Raw genomic sequence first — 17256 nt, 5'->3', positions numbered from 1 at the left:
TCAAAATTCAGGAGTCAAGAGGAAAGCAAAGAGATTCCTTTTTTGTCTACTTCTTTTATCAAGAGGAAAATCTTTCCAGAAACCCCAAGGGCTTTCCCTTGCATTCCATTCGAACCTGTCCACATTCCCAGGTCAACAGTAATCTTAGCAAAGGGAAACACAATTGCTATGACTGGCCTGGCCTGTTCACAATTCATGCCCTGGGGCTGGGTGTATGACAGACTATAAATAGTCAGATCTTTAGTGATAAAATAAAGGATGAATATAGTGGTGAAATTCAGCTGGTTTGCACTGGTTCAGCAGAACTGATACCTAATTTTTTGTTGAGTTGGGCAAACAGGTTGTTAAAATGGCACTTGTAGTCAAGGTTCTCTCTAAGATAGGTGTCTGGACTGCCACCCAATGTGGAAATCACAAATTTACATTCCTTACTTTTTTTTAACATTTGTCTGTGCAACAGCAAATTTTAAGCAACCACAGTAATATTCATTCTGTCTATAGGTGAAAAAAATTGCAAGTGAGGACATCAATCAAGATGTAATATAAGCCTGACCAGGCGGTGAAGCAGTGGATAGAGCATCGGACTGGGATGCCGAAGGACCCAAGTTCGAGACCCCGAGGCCGCCAGCTTGAGCGTAGGCTCATCTGATTTGATCATACCTCACCAGCTTGGACTCAAGGTCGCTGGCTCAAGCAAGGGGTTACTCGGTCGGCTGAAGGCCCATGGTCAAGGCACATATGAAAAAGCGATCAATGAACAACTAAGGTGTCGCAACGAAAAACTGATGATTGATGCTTCTCATCTCTCTCCTTTCCTGTCGGTCTGTCCCTATCTATCCCTCTCTCTGACTCTCTCTGTCTGTCCCTGTAAAAAAAAAAAAAAAAAAAAAAAAAAAAAAAAGAAGTAATATGAAAATATCTCAAATAACAGTTTTAATTTCAAGTATTGCATAATGTTTTTATTAATATTTTAAAACTTTCTTATAACATAATCTAGTTGTGTGTACCTTTTTTGTTGTTTTTATTTAAGCATAAAATAAAATAATAAACTACCTTTCAGGATATCATTTTTTGTGTGTGTTTTTTTTGTTTTGTTTTTTTGTGAGAGAGACAGAGAGAGGGACAGATAGGGACAGACAGACAGGAAGGGAGAGAGATGAGAAGCATCAATTCTTTGTTGTGACTCCTTAGTTGTTCAGTGATTATTTTCTCATATGCACCTTGACTGGGGGGCTACAGCAGACTGAGTGACCCCTTGCTCAAGCCAGTGACCTTGGGCTCAAGCCAATGACCATGGGGTCATGTCTATGATCCCATGTTCAAGCCAGTGACTCCGCATCATGCTTAAGTCTAATGAGCTTGTGCTCAAGCTGGAGACCTCAGGGTTTTGAACCTGGGTCCACTGTGTCCAACACTCTATCCACTGCGTCACCACTTGGTCAGGCCGGTGTATCTCTTTTTAAGCTTAAAATGGTCATTAGAGCCGAGAACTCGTTGATAAATTATTTGAATCCCACCACTGGATGAATAGTAATAGGTAGATGACTAGTAATGTCTGCAATAGCCATAAAGACAATATACACATGTAAGGCCAGGAGCTGCCGCTGTGGCCATGCACATGCAGGTTCTCATTGGATTCTGGCAGATGGTAAAGAAACTGTGGAGCCAGAAAATGGAGGGCCATTCCATTTATTAAAGTCTCATAACGATGGATGAGCACACAGGCAGGGAAGACCATTTCCCTCTCACTCAGAGCTCCAAAGCCCGGAGTCATTCTCCAGACTCTCCCAGACTCACAAACCCCCATCAACCTCAGCAAGGCACTCTCTCTCTCTCTCTCTCTCTCTCTCTCTCTCTCTCTCTCTCCACTCTTCTGCAAAACAGACTGGGGGAAAAACCCTTCTCCAGCAAACAATAGCAACAAATGGCTCCTTCCAAGCAAGAAGGCAATCTGCAATTTGCAGTCTGTCGCCCTGAGGGCAAGCACCCACAGCCTTCCACAGACCACACACATGGCTCCACCCGAATACAAGCCAGCAAACCTAAAAAACCAAAAAACCAAAAAAACATTTGTTTATCCAACAATATATCTGGTGACTTTAGAGTCTGACACATGCTATGAGGAAAATAAAACAGTAATGAGAGAATAATTTGATGTACTGCAGGGAACAGGGTGAATTAATAGGGAGAACAGAATTGGTCTTTTTTGCAGAAGTGACATTTGAGTTTAAATGCTAAGAGCAAACTTGGTAAGCCTAAATACCAAGGTGGCTGAAACAGAATGAGAGGAGCAAAAGTATAGGAGGGGTAGTTAGAAATGAAACCAGGGGTCACATATCACAGAAAGCTTTATTGACTAGTGTAGGGAGTTTGGGTTTTTGCTACTGGTTAAATTGTGTCTCCTTCAAAAAAGATGTGTTGAAGTCTTAACTTCCAGTACCTCAGAATACAACCTATTTGGAAATAAATTCTTTAAAGAAATAGTGACATTTAAATGGGGTCATTGGTGTTCTTATAAAAAGGGAAAATTTAAACACAAAGACAGACATGAACAGAGGAAAGATGATGTGAAGACACACAGGAAAGACAATCATATGACAGGAGTGATACATCAATAAGCCAAGGAAGGCCAGGGTTTGCTGATGAACAACAAAAGCTAGAAAAGAAAGAATTCTCCCCTAAAGCTATCAGAGCTGTATAAGGCAATAAATTTCTGTTGTTTTAAACAACCCAGTTTTTGGCACATTGGTATGACAGCCCTAGGAAATTCATATAGTTTTGTTTGCAATTGGATAGGAATTTACTTAGGGGCTTAAAACAATGATTTAGAAGCTCACTGTAGCTCATATGTAAAGATAGATCGTAGGCAGATGAGGAGGTTAAAAGGAACAAAGAGTGGAAAGAGAAAAGTTACCAAGGCAGGAGAAGGTAGTGGATTGTGCTAAGATTAAAGTAGTACAGTTGGAATAAAGAGGATATGTTTTGTTTGTATTTGGGAGGTGGAATATACAAGACTTGCTTCTGAATTGAATGTGAGAGATGACATAAAAGGAAAAATTTAGGATGATTCCTCATGGTGGACTGAGGGAAACAAGTTTAACAAGGGGTGGGACTGGAAACATTAGACATGCAAGTTGTAATGTAGAGAAGGTAGTGTCATATACAAGCCTAAATTTGGGGGGGCAGTTTCAGATCTGGAGGTATACATTTGGAAGTTGTCAACCTATGGAGGGTATTTAAAGCAACATAGCTCATTGAGATTACCCAGAAATAGAATCCACCTAAAGATGAGAAATTTGATAGAGCCCTGGAGTTTACCTACACTGGATGAGATTTAAAAGAGATCAGAGAGGTAGGAGAAAAATCAGGAGAATGGGTTGTCATCAGAAATACAAATAATAGTTTGTTTATGCTTTTTAATCATAGAAAGCTATTGCCTAAAACTAAAGAAAGGGAACAATGGCATTAGGCCTGTGCTTCTCAACTTTAGCAATGACTAGACCTTTAAAATGCTATGCCCAAGCCTTTCTCAGGCTACTTAAACATACTCTTTAGTGGTGGACGATCGACATCTGGTATTTTTAAAAGCTCCCTTTAGTCTCTCAAAAGATTAGGACTGCCATATGATCCAGCAATCCTCTTTCTGGGTATTTATCCAAAGAAAGTGAAATCAGGATCTCAAGCCTGACCAGTTGGTGATGCAGTGGATAGTGCTGACCTGGGATGCTGAGGACACAGGTTTGAAAGCCCGAGGTTGCCAGCTTGAGCTTGAACTCACCAGCTTGAGTGTGGAGTCACCAGTTTGAGCATAGGATCATAGACTTTACCCCATGGTTGCTGGTTTTAAGCCCAAAGTCGATGGCTTGAGCCCAAGTTCACTTGCTTGCACAAGGAGTCACTAGCTCAGCTGGAGTTTCCCAATCAAGGCACATATGAGAAGCAATAAATGACCAACTAAAAGGGCCACAACTAAAGTTAATGCTTCTTATCCCTCTTCCTTCCTTTATGTCTCTGTCTCTCTTTCTGTCTCTCTTGCTAACAAAATAAATAAATCAGAATCTCAAAGAGATATCTGCACTCCCACATTCACTGTAACATTATTTGCTATAGCCAAATATGGAATCAATCTAAGTGTCCATCAAGGAAGGAATGGATAAGTAAGATGTGGATAATGGATTAATAGATAATAAAATATTACTCAGTTATGAGAAAAAAAGAAATCTTGCCATTTGGGACAATATAGATGAAACTTGGGGACATGATACTAAGTGAAATGAATCAGATAGGAAAAGACAAATACTGTATGATTTCACTTGTATATGGAATCTAAAAAAGCCAAATTCTTAGAAACAGAGTGGTGGTTACCAGCAGCTAAGGGTAGGATAAATGGGAAGGATTGGTCAAATTATACAACCTCCCAGTTATAAGAATAAGTTCTAGAGATCTAATGCACGTCATGGTTTTTATAGTTAATAACACTATATTATATGCTTAAGAGTTACAAAAAGAGTAGATCTTAAAAGTCCTCACCACAAAAAAAGAAATTGTAATTAAGTGACATAATGGAGGTGTTATTTAATGCTATGGTGATCATTTTGCAATGTATAAATGTATGAAATCAACACATTTCCCACCTAAAACTTACACAATGCTATATATACAATTACATCCTAATAATGCTGGGAAAATATAAGATAAGTAATATAAATAAATAAAGTTCCTCTTACAACATCAAATGCACAGTCATTTAAAGAATTAATTGATAAGTCCTGGCCTGATGACTCAGTGGATAAAGCATCAACGTAGCACACCAGAAGTTACAAGTTCAACACCCATCAGGGCACCTACAAAAGCAATCAATGAGTGCACAATAAAATGAAACAACTAAATGAAATAATGCGTTTCTCTTTCTCTCTTCCTCCCTCTACCCTCATCAATGGAAGAAAATTTTTAAGAATTAATTGATAAGTTGGACTTCATTAAAGTGAAAACTTCTAATCCACAAAAGACAATTTTTAAAAAGCCATGAACTGGAAGAAAATATTTACAAAAGACACATTGGATACAGGACTGTTATTCAAAATATACAAAGAAGTTTTTAATTCAACAACGAGAAAATTAACAACCTTATTTTAAAAAATGGGGTAAAGACCTGAACAGACATCTAGCCAAAAAAAGATATACAGATGGCAAATAAGAATACGAAAAGATACTCCATATCATGTCATTAGGGAAGTGCAAATTAAAATAACAGTGAGATACCACTATACACCTATTATAATGGCCATAATCCAGAGCACTGACAACCCCAAATACTAGCAAGGATGTGGTGGTTGGGGATGGAAAATGGTACAGTGACTCTGGAAGACAATTTGTCAGTTTCTTACAAAACTAAATATACTCTACCATATGATTCAGAAATTGTGTTACCAAAGGAGCTGAAACTTATGTCCACACAAAAACCTGCACATGAATGTTTATAGCAGCTTTATTCCAAAACTTGGAGACAACCCTTTAGTGGGTTAATGGATAAATGAACCGTGTTATAGCCAGACAATGGAACATTATTCAGCGCTAAAAAGAAACAAGCTATCAACTCATGAAAAGATATGAAGGGATCTTTTTTTTTTTTTTTTTCTGAAGCTGGAAACGGGGAGAGACAGTCAGACAGACTCCCGCATGCGCCCGACCGGGATCCACCCGGCACGCCCACCTTGGGGCGACGCTCTGCCCACCAGGGGGCGATGCTCTGCCCATCCTGGGCGTCGCTCTGCCGCGACCAGAGCCACTCTAGCGCCTGAGGCAGAGGCCACAGAGCCATCCCCAGCACCCGGGCCATCTTTGCTCCAATGGAGCCTTGGCTGCGGGAGGAGAAGAGAGAGACAGTGAGGAAGGCGCAGCAGAGGGGTGGAGAAGCAAATGGGCGCTTCTCCTATGTGCCCTGGCCGGGAATCGAACCCGGGTCCTCCGCACGCTAGGCCGACGCTCTACCGCTGAGCCAACCGGCCAGGGCTGAAGGGATCTTAAATGCATATTCCTTTACAATTTTATACAGGGTGAGGTAAAAGTAGGATTACAGTTGTGAGTACCTGAAATGCAGTTTATTCTTGTATCATTATTTATTAACTATTATATTATTTTCCATATGAACAACTGTAAACCTAATTTTGCTCCACCCTGTATGTCACTTATACCTCAATAAAGCTGAATTTGTTTAAAAATGTGTATTACAAAATGAAAGAAGTCGATTTAAAAAGACTACATATTGTCTGATTCCAATTATATGCATTTTTGAAAAGGCAAAGCTATGGAGACAGTAAAAAGATCAGTGGTTGCCAAGGGCGGAGAGAGTGGAGAACAGATGAATGAACAAGCACAGAGGATTTTTAGGGCAGTGGAACTACTCTGTATGACATTGTAATGATGGACACATGCCATTATATGTTTGCCCAAACCCATATAATATACTACATTAAGAGTGAACTCTAAAGTAAACTATGGACTTTGAGAGAAAATCAGGTCATGTAGGTTTATTAATTGTAACAAATGTACCACTTTGATGCAGGATGTTGATATTAGAGGAGGTTATGCATGTGTGGAGACAAGGGAAATATAGGGGCTCTGTACTTTCCACTCAATTTTGATGTGAAGTTAAAACTATTCTAAAAAATAAAACCTATTTTTAAAAACAACAACACGGCACATTCCCTTCTTTCCACCCTTAAAATATTACACGATTCAGGAGACAGCCTCAGGAAAAGAAACAAAAAACAAAAAGCCTATCCAGGCAATTCTAAAGCATAGAGTTAAGAGTAAGTCTTTAGCCACTATGAAAGTACCCAGTCAATCAATTCAATAAATAATTTCATAATGTAAATTCAAGCTAGTGAACTACTAGATATGTGTTAACTTTAGTGAATAATATTTTTGGCATCTTTTTCACAATTTTATGGGCATCTTCAAAGCGTTAAGTGAACATTTTTGTTTTATAACATACTATATACATCTCATCAAAGGCATATATCAGGACAATCTTTGGGTCATAAAAATATGATGAAAGTAAAAAGATTCTCATCTCTAAATTTAAGCACCTTTTGAACTTTATAAAAACCACTTTAAGAGCAAAATTGTTAGTGTAATAGAAAAACCAAGATTTTTATCTAGCCTTTTTCTTTTAAAACATATTCTTCTGTCCATGAGTTACTCCACAAAGAAAATAAAAAATAATTTTATACACAAAATTAATAATACAAAGATTTAAAGCAGGCTGAAGAACATATGAGAAAAAGGACTTATACTTAAGGAGGAAACAAAACCTCTAACAAAATGTGTCATCTTACTTGTTATGGTTCTAAGATTAGTCCTTCCTTAATTAGGTGAGAAATGGGGCTATTAAAATCATCACTTGGTACTCTGACAAACTGCTGTGGGTTCTCCATGCTAAAGGTAAGGACCCCAAGGTCTATTTTATTTCAAAACTTTTATCCCTCACGTCACCAGACAAGTCAATAGTATCTGACACAAATGAGTAACTTCCTTAAAATTCTTTTTTTAGTCTTCATCATGTTATAGAATTCACTCCTACCCTAGCATTCTTTTTCCTTTATGGCCTCAGTTGTCTTCACTAACAACCACCTGAGTGATTTATCTAGTTCATGGTTCAAATATTATCCCAAGGTAAATTTCTGTTCTCAGCATACTTTCTGAACTTCGAAGCAAGAGTTTCCACTTATTCCCAAGAAATATCCCCTTGGCACCTCTTACTGGGGGTACAAAATTCAACTAAATATCCTCTCCTCTAATGTTGCTCCATATTTTGCATCTGTAACTCAGTTGCCCCAACCTGAAAAATCTTTTTTAGCTTCTAAATTTTGGAAAGTTGTTAACTTCTTACAACCTGAGTTACTTCATCTATTTTTTGTTGTTGTTGTTGTTGTTTGTTTGTTTTGTCTTTTTTTACCTAAAAAAAATTTAAGAGGCTCAGCGTGAAGGTTAGCTGAGACATTGAACTGACATTGCTTTAGATATCAAAGATTATTGCTCTGTGTTGTTGTCAGACAAGGCCCTGCTGAAGAACACCTAAGGAAAAGGTAAATTCAGCCTTGGGACCAGGAACTTTGAGTCACACATCATGCTGCATATAAAATTACTGGCAGGCTGAGAACTCATAACTTTCATCATAGAATTAAACAGAAGTGTTTCAGTTATATTTGAACTTTAATTTCTTCTGTTCTTGCTATAAAATAATAGACTAATTACAAATCTCATTTTCTTAAATTCTTTTTTTATTATTTACTTATTTTTTATTTATTTTTAAATTTATTGTATTGACATGGTTTCAAGTGTCCTACTCAATGTAACACCATCTACACACCACATTGTGCCCCCTATGACTCATGCGAAGTCTCTTTCAAGCCCTAGTTCCCCACCATTGCCCCTCTCCCTACCTCCATACCCCCTTTCCCTCTGGCTTTTGCTACCTTTTTGTCTGTATATATGTGCTATGTATATGTTTTTTGGCTAATCCTTTCACCTTCTTTGATCCCATCCCTTCTTCCCCCTTCCCTTTGACAGCTGTCCATCTGTTCCCTGTGACCCTGTCTGTGTTTCTATTTTCTTCCTAAGTGTATTGTGTTCATTAGATTCTACATATTAGTGAGATAATAATTTCACAATATTAAGAAATATTTACTACTTTTAATATAAAATGTGACATTCATTTAAAACTATATTTTTAATTAACTCTGCATTTCTTAGTAATCCTGTAAAAAAGTACATTACTAGCAGCTCAACAAATTTTTGTTAGGTCAGTTTTAACCCTACTCAAGGCCAATTTTATAGAGAAAGAATTATTGTAAGAGTTTATACTGATAGCTTATAATTAATGTATGTTTTTGAAAGGATGAATAGTCATTGCTTAGCTATTCAAAGAAAGACTATATTTTTTTACCCTCCCCATACAAAAAAAAAAAATTCACTCATTATATTTAACACTTTATTTTTCCTAGAATTTTTTTTACATATTAAAAATTTTGCCCCAAATTTATGATTTTTTCAATTAAAACTTAATTTAAAAAATATTTTTGCTGTTTTAAGTCAAGAGAAAATAACAGGCTTAGGGTTTCATAGATTTTCTATGTGATAAATAAAGGCAGTTTTGTTGTATCTTTTTGCTTATTCAATCTATATTTACTTACTTATTAAGAGGAGGGGACATAGAAAGACAGACTCTTGCATGCACCCCAACAAAAATTCACCTGGAAATTCTGGTCTAGGGCTGATGCTTGAATCAACTGAGCTATCCTCAGTGCCTGAGGCCAATGCTTGGACCAACCAAGCTTACCCTTAGTGCCCAGGCTGATGCTGGAATCAATCGAGCCACTGGCTATGGGAAGGGAAGAGGGAGAGAAGGCGGAATGGGAGGGATAAAAAAGCAGATGGTTGCTTCTCATGTGTGCTCTGACCAGGGATGGAACCCAGGACTTCTGCACACCAGGCTGACATTCTATCTACTAAGCCAACCGGCCAGGGCTCAATCTGTATTTATTAAACATCTACTGAGTGCAGATAATTCTACCTTTCTTTAGAAAATTAATGAATAACTATATTTTCAGAAATATCCTCTGATTTTTCCAGATATTAGAGAAAAGATTTTCAGATTTTTTTCAGTCTTACTCATTTACTATGCCACAAATAATTTTTGAGTAGTGTCAAACCTTGATTTAGGCCTTTGATATAGAGTAACAAACAAGACAGACAAGGACACAATTCTCATAAAGCTAAAATTCCATTAGAAAGATAGACAACAATCTCATAAATAAATATAAAATATACTTTCAGGTGATAATAAGTGTAATGACAAAAATCTAAAAGCATAAGGGGATCCAGAGTGAAGAAGAACACTGTTTTAGATTGGGTAACCAGGAAATGCACCCATGATGAAATTGTATATGAACAGAGATATGGGCGAAGTAAGAAAGTCATTCAAGGGATGAGAGAAGACCATTCTAGGCAGAGGTAACAGTTTTGGGATGAGAGCAAGATTAGCATATTTACAATGAAGAAGGAAGGCAACTGTTTTTGGAGCAAAGTGAACAGGCAAGAGTAGAAGATTAGAAAAAAATGAGCCAAGGCCAAATCATATAAAACCTTGTCTTCATGATAAAGCATTTTACAGTATATTCTAAATGTGATGAGAAGCCACTGGGAAGTTTTGAACTATAGAGTGAGTTTACCTGAATCAGATTTATAAAAGATGACTTTGAGTCTTTTGTAGAAATAGGCATGCTAGTTAGGAGGCCAATGCAGTGAAACATGGTTAAATTCTGACTATATTTTGAAAGTAAAGCTCTTGCCAAACTTGCTGATGGATTAATTCATAGTTTGAATTAAGAAGAGGAATTGGCAATAACACTGAAGTTTTTGGCATAAACAACTAGTGATTGGTGTTCTTATTTAACTGAAATAGGGAAGATTCGATGACAAGTAGAGTAGATAGAGAGGCAGAACTAAGAGTTGTGATTCAAACATAATAGAACACCTACTGTGCAACAATGACAAATGTTGTGCTGCCATGTAGACCAGAACTACAGGAACGTGCCACATTGGGAGATACTCATGAAGACTGGATCAGATATGTAACTTAGATATGTAAGTTCTCCATTCTCCTTCACAGTCTGGGGTAGCTTCACTTCAAATGTCATATGTGAAAGAGAGACCCTACTTTTTGGATGTGGCATTTTTAAGCTGAATGATTAGGGAAGAATGAAGCTTTCTCTGATATAATGAGAAGCCAGGATATAATAGCAGTGTGATACAGTAGCATAACATTTGATCCCTATCCTTCCAGTTCTTCCTCTGGGGTGATCAAGAACCAGTATATAATAATAATTGGATATAACAGAATTTTGTCCCATCCCATCTTGCCAGTTTCTCTTTTAGTGTTTTGAAAATGACAGGAAGATCCAAGCAACCTGTTTTAGCCTTTAAGAAAGAAAGCTAAGGCCCTGGCCGGTTGGCTCAGCAGTAGAGCGTCGGCCTAGCGTGCGGAGGACCTGGGTTCGATTCCCGGCCAGGGCACACAGGAGAAGCGCCCATTTGCTTCTCCACCCCTCCGCCGCGCTTTCCTCTCTGTCTCTCTCTTCCCCTCCCGCAGCCAAGGCTCCATTGGAGCAAAGATGGCCCGGGCTCTGGGGATGGCTCTGTGGCCTCTGCCTCAGGCGCTAGAGTGGCTCTGGTCGCAACATGGCGACGCCCAGGATGGGCAGATTATCGCCCCCTGGTGGGCAGAGCGTAGCCCCTGGTGGGCGTGCCGGGTGGATCCCGGTGGGGCACATGCGGGAGTCTGTCTGACTGTCTCTCCCCGTTTCCAGCTTCAGAAAAATGAAAAAATAAAAATAAATAAAAATAAAAAAAATAAAATAAAAAAGAAAGAAAGCTAAGAGCAGAATTTACTATATTAATGCTCATGATTAGAGAAGTACAAACCCTTATCAGGGTATGCTTGGAAGGCTGAGGTCCAAGCCTCATGGTTGACCATGATTGATTGTCTTAATTAGTAGCCTTAGCCAGTTTCTATGGAGATATTCAGGAGTCTAATTCCTTCTCTACAGGGTATAATTCAAGGACAAATAAACACTTACCTCTTAGTAAAAACTTTGATTAAGTTGGTAGTAGTGGAGTGGTGAAATGTGATTGGATTCTGGAAATACTCTATAAATTTGCTAAAGAATTTGCTGGTAAATTGACTTTATGATTCGAGAGGGAAAATAGGAATTAAAGAGTATATATTGATTTTTTTCCTGAAACAGCTGATTAATTAATGTCACTGAAAAAAATAAGGAAGGTTGAAGGGATGTGTAGTGGAGGGGGGTGAGGTGGAATAAAAATTTCGGATTTGGAAGTGTTTAATAGACACACAAGAAGAGAGGAAGAGAACACCTGGAGTTCAGAGGAGATTCTGGATGGTGGATATGAATTTTAAAGTCATCAGCGTGTAGGTGCCTTTTAAAGTTGTGGGACTGAATCAACTTAGGAACAAATATAAAAAAAGGAAAGGGCTGCAAATTAAACCCTGCTTGGGTTATTAAAATAATACAAGCCTGCAGCAGGCCTAATGCTCACTGATCCAGGCAGATTCTTGATTGCTTACACCAAGAAAAGAAGAAACATTCAAGTACAATGTACACTCAAAATAATGCCTGTGATTTATTGCATCAGACAGGCCTGCGATAGACACGTGTCATGTTCCAAGGTAATGGGTGAATATTTCTACACAGATACAAAACATTATGAACATACAAATATTAAGAACACAGTTTTCTTTTCTCTCTACCAAGAAGAATTTCCTGCCAGCTTAACAGCAATTTGACAAAATTATATACTTTACTTACTTTTTCAGAGCTTTTCCTTAAAATTATATAAGTATTCCATTCTTTGTATCTATGAGACTATTTCTATTTTGTTTGTTTATTAGATTACACATATAAGTGAAATCATATGAAATTTGTCTTCTCTGCTAGGTTCATTTCACTTAGCATAATGCTCTCAAAGTCCATCCATGCTCTTGCAAAAGGTAAGATTTTCTTCTTTTTTGCAGCCAAGTGTGTAAATGTACCACAGCTATTTTATCCACTGATCCACTGACAGGAAGTTGGGCTGCTTCCAATTCTTGGCTATTGTAAATAACACTGCAATTAACACAAGAGTGCATATGTTCTTTTAAATAAGAATTTCTAGTTTCTTCAGATATATTCCAAAAATTGGAATTACTGGATCATAAGCGACTTCCATTTTCAATTTTTTGAGGAATGTAAAGACAATAGCCACAGCCACCATGAAAGCTGCCTAGCCCGTTCAGGTTCACATTTGATTCAGACAGACGGTAATGAAACAATGGAGTCAAGAACTGGTGGGCCATTAGCTTTAATCCTAGCTTGTACCCAGCGGACAAGAAACACATACAGTGGGAAAACACTTCCTTTTCCATTCAGGGCTCCAAAATCCACTGACTTATCTGAGTTTCCTAGAATCAAAGGTTTGTACCTCACCAGTCTTATTCACCTCTGTTCCCCATCTCCTTCCTTCTCTCTGCACAAACTCTGCTCAAAATGGCTGCTCCTTCAGCACTCTGCCATTTTGGCTGCTTCTCCTCTCCTCCATGTAGCCTTTCTCTGCCCTCCACCATCATGGGCTCCTCTGACCCATTTTATAGTGTAGAAATTAGAACCTTTAATCCAATATACAAACAAGGAAGCCTCTGAAACAAAGTCATGTATCTGAGGCATAATGGGATTCCTCATGAGAGTGCACCACCCCACATCATGTAACAGTCAAGGGTGTGGGGAAAAGCTTAGTTTTGAAAAGATTTTAGGATTAAAAGGGTGGGAAAGGTTTAGTCTTAAAACTAAGCCTTAGGCTATAATGACCCAGCCTGCTTACAACCTGCCCCCCACACCCAGTGAATACTATAAGTGAGCAAACATATATATCATATTTACAAACTTATTTGACCAACATTCCACCTCTTTAGCTCGCTTCACAATCTAAAGCACAGGTATTCCTGTACAAGGAAATTAGGCACATTACACAAATTACAACAACATGACAAACCATACAATTTCAGCAATTACAAATATACACTTCACCAGTCTCTGAGCACTTTGCCAAAAGTGCAAAATATCCTCTGACTTCTTTCTAGATGTATGAAAAGCTTCCCAGGACAAGGGGAGAGCCTCCAGTAAAGCCACACCCTCACCCCCATCAGGGTATTTCACATTGTCCAAAATCTGTAAGTCCATCCAACAAAGGAACCAGTGCCCACTTCAGTCATAGCCCAGGAATCAGTCCTTAGACATGGGGCATCAGCAACCCCCTACCCTCATCCCTGCCGTCCTGGCAGGTCTTACACTGTCCCAAAGAGGAGCACATGGCAATGGCAGTCAGTATTTCCATCTCTGCTCTGGAAAGGCTGATGATATCCACCCCTCTGTCCCAAAATCACAGACCTACCAGGGGCGTAGTAGGTGCTTTGTGCTGCTGGGCTCTCATTTTCTGGAGACTGTGGATCACAACTCAAGATGATTCCCCTCATCCTCCAAAGAGGAACTGAAAATACCAGCTCTTGCTGCTGGGCTTGAGCCCTGGGCCACTGCCATCTTCTTCTCCGCGGGCCTTGCAGCCCTGGCCCTAGGCTTAGTCCTGACCTCCTGCTGCTGCTGGATCTCCACAACGTCCAGGGCAATCTGCAACTCATGAACCTGTGATTCCTTCTCAAGTGGCTGCTCCATTTCCAAGAAAATCTCACAAACCTGGTCAGCTTCCTCTGGTGCTTGCTCCAGCTCCAGGGTCGACATCTCTTTCTCCTATGCTTGTGTCAGCTCCTTCCAATGCTCGGTTTACAGGTCCCAGGCAGCCTCTCTCACAGAGTTCTCAGTTTCCTCATGCATGGCTGTAAAAGTCAGCCAGCCTATGGCCCCCAAAAGAATAACCATGAGAAACCATAAAAGCAGCCAGTCCTCTACTCCAGTGCTCAAAGGTGGTGGTAGCTCCATACCAATCTGTATCGAATCCTGCCACAGACTACAACAAATGTAAAGCCAGTAGCCACGGCCACCATCACAAGCACTTAGCCCATGCAGGTTCGCATTTGAGTTGTACAGCCAGTAATGAAACAATGAAGCTAAGAACTGGTGGGCCATTACCTTTAATCCTAGCTTGCACCCAGTGGGCAAAAAATACACACAGTGGGAAAACACTTCCCTTTCCATTCAGGGCTCCCAAAGCCACTGACTTATCCGAGTTTCTTAGAATCAAAGGTCTCTACTTGACCAGCCTTATTCACCTCTGTTCCCCATCTACTTCTCCTGAACAAACTCTGCACTAACTGGCTTCTCCTTCAGCACTCCACTATCTTGGCTGCCTCTCTTCTCCTCCACATGGCTTTTCTTTGCTCTCCTCTAATGCTAATGCTAATCTCAGGAACCGAGAGAGGGCAAGCTCCCGGTCTGCCCTATTTTATAGTGTAGAAACCAAAACCTTTAGTCCAATATACAAACAAGGAAGTCTCTGATACAAAGTCACTTATCTGAGGCATAATGGGATTCCTCATGAGAGTGCACCACCCCACGTTATGCAACAGTCAAGTGTGTGGGGAAAAACTTAGTCTTAAAAATAAGCCTTGAGATGATGTCAGAGTAATGGCAAGGTAGGAAGTGATACTGATAAATCTCCCCCAAAACTAAATAAGATCTTCAACCAGAAACAGAAAAACCTATCCTTGGAGCCTCCAGATGTTTTGCAATACACCCGAAGGTATGGTCGAGCGAAAAATTGGCTAAATATATAATCAAACCCAGAAGGAAGTAGGGAGTAAGAAATGCTCCGCCTTCCTCACTAACCTAAATAGAGCTGCTTTCACTGGGAACTGAGAATATAGAAACTAAGGCAGGCAAAGGGGGTGAATAGATCCAGGCCATGGCACAAACGGCCGAACCAGGCTGTGGCATGGAGATCCAAGCCGAGGAAAAACTGTTCCTGTGGCAACCCGGGCAATACAAGCTAACACTAGCGCCAAACCCAGACAAAGAAAGACAAGTGGGGCAGCCATTTTCCCCGATCTCCTGGTCGGCGCACGCAGATAGTGGGCGAGAGATTCCTTCGAAAGCTGCGGAAGTGGGCGCCTGTGTTATCCCACAGAGAGGCAGAGTCAGAGGCCTTTGTGTGGGCCAAAAGCGGAATCTCCGGGACACCCCAGCGCCCTGAAAAAGCTGCGCACGGAGAAGGAGCGAGAACTAATTCCAACGCTGGAACTTTTCCGTGCAGGCCGGGGTTTCACTCAGAGGGTGAGAGACGGCCGGCCTGATATCCTGGTCAGCACGCACGGAGAGTGGGCAAGAGATTCCTCCGAGCACCTCAGGAGTGGGCGCCCGTGTTACCCCACAGAGGTGCAGAGTCAGGGGCCTTTGTGTGGGCTGAAAGTGGAATCTCGGGCCGTTCCAGCGCCCTGAAAAAGCCGAGCACGGGGAGGGAGCGAGAGCCAATTCCAATGCTGGAATTTTTCCGTGCGGGCGGGGGTTTCACTCATAGTGTGAGGCTGCCGGCCTGATATCCTGGTCTGCGCGCAGATAGTGAGCAAGAATTTCCTCCAAGTGCCCTGGGAGTGGGCGCCCGCCCATGTTACTGGACAGAGTGGCAGAGCCAGAGGTCTTTGAGTGGGTGGAAGCCCCGCCTGATTATGCTAGCAGCTCTGACTGACTGAGCCTTACCCAGAGCCTTGTGCTGAGTGGGAATAGAGTAGGGAGTTGCCAGCTCTTTGAGCCTCTTACTATCCAGGCAGAGGCAGCAGCAACCCCATGGATTATCAGGCTACTAATTGAGGAAGGAAAGACTAGGAGAGAGGCTCCAGGAACACGGACTCTCTCACTGGTGGAGCCTATAAATGCTAATGAGCCTCGACTGACAACGAGACTGAAGCACAATACATGACATCGCCATAGAGACTTATCAACTGCAAACCTCTACCTGAGCGTGCCAAAGGGGCAGAACCCAGGGTACAGAGTCACTGACCAGGAAGAGGGAGAGAAAAGAAAAAGCAAGAAGATAACCTCTCAAAATCAAGAATAATCCGCAGACTTTATAACCTATCCCATTTTATTATATTTGTTCGTTTGTTTCTCTTATCTTCATTTTTGATTTTTTTTCCTCCTCCAATTTGGTCGTTTAACTTTCTGCCGGTCTTACTCCCTACTCTCCTACCATAAGTGTTACATCTCCCATTATCTGTTCTTTCCTCTTCCTTTCTCTCTATGAGTGTTGCACTCCAAAATCCTTAACTCTCTCTCTCTCTCTCCTCTTTTTTCTTTTTTCTTCTTTTAGTGGTTCCCTCTTTTTCTTCTCTCTCTCTCTCTTTCTTTTCTCCCTCTATATTAGTTTCTTCCTTTCTCCTTTACGTTTCCTCTCATTCAAACTTCAATAACGAACAAATTATCTTATCTGGGACTCAAACTTACATTTGTGGCTTTTTGGGGTTTTTTTACTTCACCTTTTTAACTCACTAGCAGTGTTCCCATCTCTGGCTCTCCATTTTATCTAGTTCTTGTTCCACTAAATACAATAGTGATTTTTTAATTTGTCCCCCCAGTTTCCTGTTTCCCTTTTATTCCTTTCATCATAACTCTTAGTCAATCAACACCTGAAAGCAAATCATTTTATTCTTGACCCAAATCTTTTCCTTATTTGCTTTTTGTGGGTCCATAC

Source organism: Saccopteryx leptura, chromosome X (assembly GCF_036850995.1).
Source record: "Saccopteryx leptura isolate mSacLep1 chromosome X, mSacLep1_pri_phased_curated, whole genome shotgun sequence".
In the NCBI taxonomy this organism is placed as follows: Eukaryota; Metazoa; Chordata; class Mammalia; order Chiroptera; family Emballonuridae; genus Saccopteryx; species Saccopteryx leptura.
This window is presented reverse-complemented; position numbering follows the sequence as displayed.